Source organism: Peromyscus californicus, unplaced genomic scaffold (genome assembly GCF_007827085.1).
Source record: "Peromyscus californicus insignis strain IS unplaced genomic scaffold, ASM782708v3 Scaffold_5__1_contigs__length_169319896, whole genome shotgun sequence".
Taxonomy (NCBI): Eukaryota; Metazoa; Chordata; class Mammalia; order Rodentia; family Cricetidae; genus Peromyscus; species Peromyscus californicus.
The window spans coordinates 142150479-142159684 of record NW_026294573.1 but is presented as its reverse complement, the minus strand read 5'-3'; positions in this window follow the sequence as shown (position 1 = coordinate 142159684).

Below are 9206 nucleotides of genomic sequence, written 5' to 3'. Positions count from 1 at the left end.
TCAACACTCAGAAGGTTGAGGCAGGAGGATCAGGAGTTCAATTACAGTCTGTGTCACATAGTGAGATTTTGTCTCCAAATTTTTACTATAAATGACTCTTGTATTTGAATAATCTTTATGTAAACACAGTAAGATTAAAGTATTATTATTTTAGGACCCAACATGATTGCATTAGAGTAGCAATGAAGGCCCACTAACAAACACTCCTCTGGTCAAGAGAATAGGATCTCTGGTACTTAGGAAGGTGGAACCCTCCTAGGAAAGTGGATCTACCAAAGCTATGCTGAAGAGGCAGGCAGAACCATTGTCCTTTAGTTGGCTAATATACTTTTAATTTCCCGAGTTCCTGCCCCCAGCACAGATCCTCACAGAGCACAGCCTGCTGCTAAGTCTGCGTGCTTTTCTGAATTGTTCAGAAAAGTGTAACTTTCTTTTCTTCATTCTATCACTTTCCTGAGCATGCTTCCCTAGTTCTTTGGGCTTCCCCCTTTCTTCAGAGCACCCCATCTCCACCATGTGTCTGCCTGCCCCCACGCCAGCTAACCCCCAGCAGCAAAGCAGCATCTTTTCTCCTCCATGCTCCTCCTTTCCGGAGCTTTTGAGGTTTACAGTTTTCCTCACTTGGGTTATTTTTCGTTTAAATTCTAATAAAATTGTCCTAGGCTTCTGCTTGATTCCACCTTAAAATTATTTTATTAACAGAATTAATAGGTGACCCTGATTTCCCTGGTATCATTTACTGACCCAAAAGGATCCCCCCAAACCCAGTAACAACCACAGGTTGGCTACAGATACTAATTTATTTTCCAGAACATGTTCTTATTTAGGATTTTCAAGAGCCTGATATAACAAAAAGTTCATAAATGTGTATATATCCTAGCATTTACCCTGTAGGGCATGACCAACCAAATGTACAGCAGTTTATAAAAACTTCCTTAGCACTCACCTCACACTGTGCCTAAAGTGCATTACTATTTATTTGAACGAGTAAAACTGGAAGTAATTATCATAAAAATCTAATCTTCAGAACTGAGATTTTTCTCGTTTGAAATTGCCTGGAGCCACTAAAATTAGCTTCGCAGCTCAAAAGAGTGGACCATCCGCAGGTCACTTGTTCTGCTAAGGGATGTAACTTCCGCTTTCCAAGAGTCTCAGCCACATGACAAACAGCTTCCCCGAAAGTCCTTAGATCAGCCTTTGTTCCAGAATCTTGACTCCCTGCTCCCCACCCCCGCCCTGGGGTGATGCAGCAAGACTGTCAACTTTGTGTTAAACAGTAAGAACACCTAAACACACTCCCCAGCCACCCTCCTCAGGAAAAAACAAAACAACAACAACAAAATTAACTCTGATTGTGATTTTTCTATAATACATATGTTTTCTGAGAATTCTATCCATTCCCCTCCTAACTTCATGTCCTCTTTTCTGTTTTTTATAACCCAATGAGTCCAATTAGAGCTTCCCATAAGTACATGGGTCCAGGGCCACCAACCTGAGCATGGGCAACTGACCAGGCCACACCCTTTAAGAAAATTGACTCTGCATCTCCCAGCAGTCATCAACTGCCAATAGGTCCTCAGCTAGGGGTGGGGCCTTTTGAGCCCTTCCCCAATTTTTCCTGGAATCGCCACTGACTAGATCTTGGACAGGTCCTACACAGCAACCATAGCTGTGCACTTCCTAGAGAATCTCATGGAGAAGAGAGTATGTGTCTGAACACATTGACTGTTGAATGGCTCCCTGAGTGCACTGGGTAGCTCCATATTTAATAAGAACATTGAAGACAGGCAGGGCTGCTCAGTGGTAGAGTACTTGCCTACCATGTGAGAAGTCATGGATTCAATAAATAAACAACACAAAGAACATTGGAATAAATCATTGTGATTGTGTAAAGCTTAAGAACTTGTGAAGGTGAATAATTATTCCTTAATATTATTGATCACATGGATTTAGCAGAGATGATACCCGGGTAAGTGATAAAGTCCCTGTTGCTAAACTAAACATGTTACAAGGCTATTTTTAAAGCTGTTCTATCACAGCATATTTTTTTCATTGTGAAATATATGTATACAGTCACATGACCCATACCTCTTAAAGGTGGTAAAAACATTGTTAATCAGTGCAATGTATGTTAATCACAATGTAAGTTAATTTATGCAACACGTGACTCCCCAGACCTTTTAATTGAACCCTCTCTCAGAAGTAATGTATTGGCTTCTGTGGCTACCCCTGTACCCACCCACCTCCACCTCAGGCATGTCAAGCACTTTAACCACTAAACTATACCTCTAGTCTGGCTTCTGCTTCTCTAAGAAATTAAAACAAAATTTTCTTAGTTTTGAAATATCTCCCTTGTACAAAATATATTTTTTAACATATGAAAAAGTTTAAGACAGTGCTAAAGTGACTGTGACTTTTTCTACAAAGGGAGTTTCAATTATTGCATAAACCGTTAGTGACTCAGTCATTCACTGTATTTCAAAACTGTCTTCTTGAGTAAGTTGCCATGAATATACTTATAAGGAAAGAAAATGTAAAATGTATTAGCCCATTTGAAACAAGATTCCTATAACAGAAAATAAAAAGAAACGATAAAAAAATGTGCAAGGATATAGTACAATAGCTTTGATATTGCCACTTTAGTGAAGAGGATGGAATGCAACAGTGTTGAGGACAATTTTTACAGGAATGCTACAATGTTTTGTGGACACTTATATTCAGCTTAAATTTTAACACTATCTGGACTATTTAAGAATACCTAAATAAAGTCACTAACAAACCTGATCACATCTGTCCTTTGCCAGGTGTGTGCCATGTTGACATTGGTGCCATCGTTTATCGACATGGTCAGGACTCCTTCAGTATGCTGACCTTTCTGCTTTCAGCTGTGGAATTCTCTCTGGGATGCCACCCTCTGCTGTGAATACACACACCCTTAGGGAAGGTGCCAAAGGCTCATTTCCAAGTTACTCAGAGCAAAATGTGTTCCAGATGCTCAGCCTCACACAGTTATCTACACGTCCAGGGGGATGCACAATTTTTGATCATATTCCTATAGAAAATTGTATATCTCTGTTATTCATTAATTTTCCCACACATAGATAATTAAACAACTATACTACTTTGACCACTGGATCTTAGCCTTACCATTCAGTTCTTGCTATAGTCTTCATACAGTTTTACATTTTATCGGGAGTGGTCTTCTCTTCCCTGCTGTCTCTTGAGTATTAACCATCCATTCCTATCTGCCTGAGAGCTCAGCTGGTTTTACTTCTGCTTATCTTTGACACTGGAGCAGTGCCTGAGGAATTGAATAGCTTCGTGTCTCTAATAACAGTGTTTTCCTTCTTATAAAGTCCATAGTATTTCTTTACATCTTAACACTTTAGAATTTCAAGTTTCTGTCATCATGGTGTCTGGCAAAAAAGTAACTTGAAGATGCTTTTTTTTTTTTTTTTTTTTTTTTTTTTTTTTTTTTTTACCAGTTCAAGTTTATCATAAGCTGTAGTTGTCTCATGAGAAGACTGTCAGCTCCCTTGCAATATTTGCAGTCACAGTATCTAACTGTTAAATCTTTAACTTAAGTTAGGATTCCTTTCATCAATAAAGCTACCTTAAAAAAGTTTGTACAATGAGGTAACTCAAGACCACCAAAGGTTACAAATGGAGGCCAGAGAGTCCTGTGCTGTCAGCTTTGTATAAAGACCTCGTTCCTCTTTCAGGGTTCTGAATTCTTCCCCAATAACTGGCCTGTGAAGGAGCCTTACATCTCAGTGCACATAATTGGCCCGATGCACAGAACATCTATGTGAGAGTCCTAGAGAATCAACAAGTGAATCTTGGGAGCAAGAGGTATGTGGGACTCCAGGAAGTCCTGCCAGCATTTAAAGGCAGAAGTCTCCATGAGCAGTCTCAGTAGTAGCAACATGAACAAAACACAACCAGAACTGTCACTAGGCTTTCTACAAGGAAATGCAGAGATGGGGTCTTGACCATATTAAGGGAAGGTAGATTGATCCTCTGAGCTAGGTCACTGGTATTAAACTGGGCTTGTATTCCCTGTATTTAGCATAAATAAACCTGTTGTAAGTATAAAGCTGGGAGCTGGAGTGAAGAGCCTCTGACTTATGAAGAGCTCAGTACTCTGTCCCCCCCCAGTACTGGTAGAAACCGGAGGATCCTCGCTGCTCGCCTATCAGTTAGCTTAGCCTAACTAGAAACATATAGGTCAACCAATGAGAAACCCCAACTCAAAAACAAACAAATAAACAACAAAATCACAAGGTGATGGCTCCTGAGAAAGAATGATACCTCAGGTTGTCTTCTGGCCTGCACACACACATGTGTGCAAAAGGGCACATGCATACATGTACTCCCCACATACATACACAAAGCATTATTCTTAGGAATAAAGTCCCAAGAGCAATCCCAGGACCCATCATCCATTCTGCATACTGAGGGGATGCAAGTATCATCAACTGTCTTCTTTTGTAAATCAAGTTAGAACTTGCTGTTCATATCCTCACATATTATTTATCTCAGTGTCTACCCAAAAGTTAGATGTCACTTTTCTTATATTCAAAAGTACCCAGGCACATTATGCCTTCCTTTATTATGGTTTTGGTGCCTTCGTTTTCAATTCCTGAGAGTAATAGTAAAAATGTTAATCGAAATTTCTAGAAATAAATAATTTACCAATTTTAAATTGTTCTTTTGAGTGTGAGATGAAATCTCAGACCATCTGCTTTATCCTATTGTGTCCCATCCAAGACATGACTCACTCCTGTTCCAGTATCTGTGCTGCATATGCCACTTACCTACTAATCCTTTGCTCATGTTGATTACCAGACTGACTAAGATACTGCAAAGTGCATGCTTCAGTCACTTTTCCACACTAGTCCAACAAGACATCCATGCCTACAGCATTTACCTCACATCTCACTTCATCTCAGCATGGACAACATGGCACTGGTGTGGGTATCCAGGTAGCTGCTACCAGATATCCAGGGAACCATGAATAAGCAAAAAAATGTGATTGTTATGTAACTCATTATGTAACCAGCTTTGGCAAGACGCCACTTTTGTGTGATTTTTTTAAATAAAATGTCTCTATAAAATGGGACTAAAGGCACATGCTCATATTTTCCAGTGGATCCAGGAATCTTTTTAAATCTCCCAGTTCTTCATGATCTCCACCCCTGACCCCTGAACTGAACCTCACCATTTGGTATAGTGAAGGGCAGGTCCCCAGAAATAAATGAACCATCATCCACAGTGGCTGAAGGAGGCACAAAGGAGTGTGGTGGTCTTTCTTGCCTATTGGGCCCCAAAAGAAAGCTGGATGAGGTGCACAGAGTTTCCTCATCCTGGGGAAAGGTCTGGGGGTCCCAGTGGATGCCCTGACAGGAAAGGAACAGATGGAAGCAGAAAAGATATGCTGACTCGTCATAAAGATGCCCTGTAGTGGGAGGCCAGGGAGTGAGCTAAGATCTATGGAGGAGCTGGAATCCTGGGAATGTGCTTTAGGGACCCACCATCCAAGGTGAAGCAGAGTATGAGGAACTGCCCCACCTACTTTTGCAAGCTCCACTGGTAATTAAGCAGAAGATAGAGGCAGAGCAGCCCCCTGGGTCAGTGTGGTCAGGCCCAAGGCAGAAGTCAGCCAAAGACACACGTCTTACATTCCCTGTAATCTCACAGAGCTGCAGCTGGGAAAGCAGAAGAGTCCAGGGGAGCCAGTCCCTACTTGACTGCTGTACTTCTGCAATGGAGGTGCAGACCGTAAAGTGCAGAGTGGGTGGAGAAACTGGCCTCCATCACCACCCATTCCTCTTAAGGAAATGTTTGTTTGTCCTGAGAACATAGAGTCTGGGAGAACACTTGGCAATGAGCTGGATAACAGCTGGAACTTTTCTGGTATGGTCTGGTGCTGGCAAATTGCCAGGGCCTATGACTAAAAGGGCGTTGTACACTGGCTTTATTCAGATAGTAGGGGCTATGTTTGATGTGAACTCCTGTGGCCTGAGACGTGGCATTTCACCACCAGAATGAGGGATTTGATTGGGTCTTTGAATGCAGTACTATGTGGGCCAGCCTATACAGGAGGTGACCACAGCCCTGGGCAGCATAGAAAGCCAGAATGCTAACATTCTTCCCTTTTTGATTATTATAAAATGGTGAGTTATGGATAGCAAGTGGGGGGGGGGCAAATTCTTGAGACTGCTTCCTGCTGATTTGGGGGCAAAGTGGGGAGGGGGAAGTTGGGAGTTATGCACAGCAGGAGGTATGAGTGAGAAGCATTCAGTAACTGTCATCCTGGAGACCCCTTGAGGGAGCTGAGAAGCAGGTTGCTAGGGAAAAAAATAGATTGTTATCATTGACCTCATGAACAGGGCTAGCCATGGGAAGAGTGATAACTGCCAGAAAGAATGGGACAGAGAAGTGCCCTGGTTGTTCAGAGGAGGCAAGGGTGGATGATCCAGACATAAGAGCAGATATGCCCTTGAGTCTGGAGTGGTAGTACCAGCAGTGAGGTTCCAGGAGCTTGGGGAAGTGGCACACCAAATCAGGAGTACAGGAGCCACTACATCTGCTGTTTCTCTGGAGAAAGGAAATGCCCCCATCCATCCTATAAAAGTGTTAATGAATTAGGAGATAACAGAATTTTATGAGTGGGCATGTGGGTGAAGTTAATCTGTTGGTATTCGCCCAGTTGGTGTCCTTGGTTGGTACAGCGACTGGTGGTGTATCCGGAGGGCCTTTGAGGGTCTGGCCTTGGCATGAGTCAGGCAGGAGGGGTGGATCTGTGCAGGAACCTGTGTATGTAAAACAATTAGAACAGACCTACATCTTGGTGTCATCCCAAAAGCTATGGCCTTGGGCCAAAAGGTCTGAACATTTTCTAGGGCCTGGTTTCAGCCCAGTGAAATATATCTTTAAATCTATAACCAGAGGAAATTTACTGAATGGAAGTGGTTGAGTGAGTGAAAGAAGAGCAGGAAGGCTTCCATACCCTCTCAAATGCTAACCTGTCTCTAAAAGCTGGGACTAGCAAAATCCAAAGAAATTTAAGGACTTCTAAAAACTGTTTGTAATCAGTGATCTATCAGTTTACCAAAACTGCATTTATCAATACTAAAACTTTGAACCTCCGAAGTTACATCTGAAACTGGTTTATCCTGTGCCATGAAGTCTGTGAATGAGGCACACCTGTCTGTACTTTTAATAGGAAACTTACTAAGGAGCTACCAAGGTGCTTGTAGCCTTGGGGTTGGGGAAGAGAGCTGTTAATTGGCAAATCTATTAGTACCCTGGTCACCAAACACCATCAAATCTGAGAAGGGTAAGTAAATGAGCAGAAGTGAGACAGCTTTCCAGCTACATAGGTAGTCCCAGTTTTCTCTTAAAGGGGTCCCATCCACCCCTTTAACAGGAATTGGCAAGGGAACTGTGTTACCCGAGGAAGAAGTTAAAACCGAGTAGGTAGCTCCCAAGTTCAGTAGAAGTTCAATGGGCTTACCCACTATCCTGTAGCAGCACGTCAGGCTTGGAGAGGGAATGGAAGTCACCAAATCTAGATGCTGTGAGTCCTCCACCAGGCTTAGGAGTTCAAAGGCCCAGAGAGTCAGATGCCAGTGTTGATGAAGCTGGACCTCCATGGCATGGCATAAAAGACGAGTCCACACAGGGCATTCTGATCTCCAGTGTCCAGGCTGTCAGCAGACAGGGCATGACCTTAGGTCAGGGCAATACCATGACCAGTGGCCCCCGGCTGCATTTGATGCAGGCTCCTGGCAGAGGTGACTTGGGCTGGGCTCTGGCAGGATGGAGCCTCATAGTGCACTTCCCTGGTGGGTGAGGGGCCCAGTGGCTTTAGGGCAGCTGCCAAGGCATCGGCTGGGAAAGTAGCCTTCTGTTGCAGGTGGGCCTATTGGGAAGGCTGTCTCTTTTTGGGTGTTAAAAAAGGCCATTTTCACCAATTCCTGTATGGGGATTGGAGACCCTCCTCAGCCCCTTTGAAGCTTACCAGTATGTAAGTGAAAGTGAGAAGGTTAGGCATAAATTGGTCTCTGTTAGCCTGAATATACCTTAGATAAGGAGAGACATTTTCTGTAGTTTTGTCATTATTAAGAATCTCAATACAAACATCTGACATGCAGGTGGTCCTAGGCTACTCCTGTAAAAAGAGGCAAGATCATTAAGGGGCTGGGTAGGGCCATGAAGTTTCCAAAGACCCCTGAGCAGTTAACATAAAAATAGCATTGCTCACCTAAGGCCTTGCATAGGCCCCCTTGTTGAAGGAATGATAACCAGGGGGACCATTTGAACAAATTTTAGCTCAAGGCCCCTTCTATCCTGGAGAACTATTTCAACTAGAGAGTAGAGAGATTTCTCTAAATGTGTAACAAATTTTTCTAGGGCAGCAATATCTGCATCTACTGCCATTTTTAAGTCCCTGCAGTTTTGATCTGATCTTTAAGTACAGCCAGATTATAGTCCTGAATGATTTATATAGAAATAACAATTTCTTGTGGCCATATAATACCTCTTTGGTTCTGTATAAGGAAGGCCAAGTGTCTTATCTTATTAAAGAACCATTTTAGCTAATAAGTCCATCAACTGACAATTATGGGCCCAGTCTCCTAGTTTGTAGCCATTTTGTTCCCTTTGTCAGGGAGTTTTTCTTTGACTTAGCCTTTTTAGCCTGTTTCAGGGGTAGGGACAATGTACTCTCTTCTATAGCGGCTCCATGTAGATGGTCAGAATTCAGGAAGTCTGAAAGGCTAAGCAAAAGAAAGGAGGGAATTTCGGCAATGGAGTATTTATCAGAAGCACCTGATTTGACCTAGTTGGAAACAAGGAGCATTTATATCAGCTGGATTGGTTCATATCAGCTTTTAGTAAGTCTGTGGCTCACAGGTTGAAGTCAGCAGGTTGCAGTCAGCAACTGATACTTGGCTGTGTCTGCCAGCCAAGTGGTAACCTGTTGAGACAAGTTTAAACTAGGAACAGAAGTTAAAATTTATAAACTTATTTGGAACTTTTAGGCCCATAGTCTTAGTAATTGGACAGGTGGGGAAAACTCAGGTTGTATCGTGGAAAAGCAGGTAATAAGTATCTGTAAAACAGCAGGGATAGAAGCATACCTTTATATTTAGAAGACAACAACAACAACAACAAAACCTTGAGCTTGTGACCCAAACAGT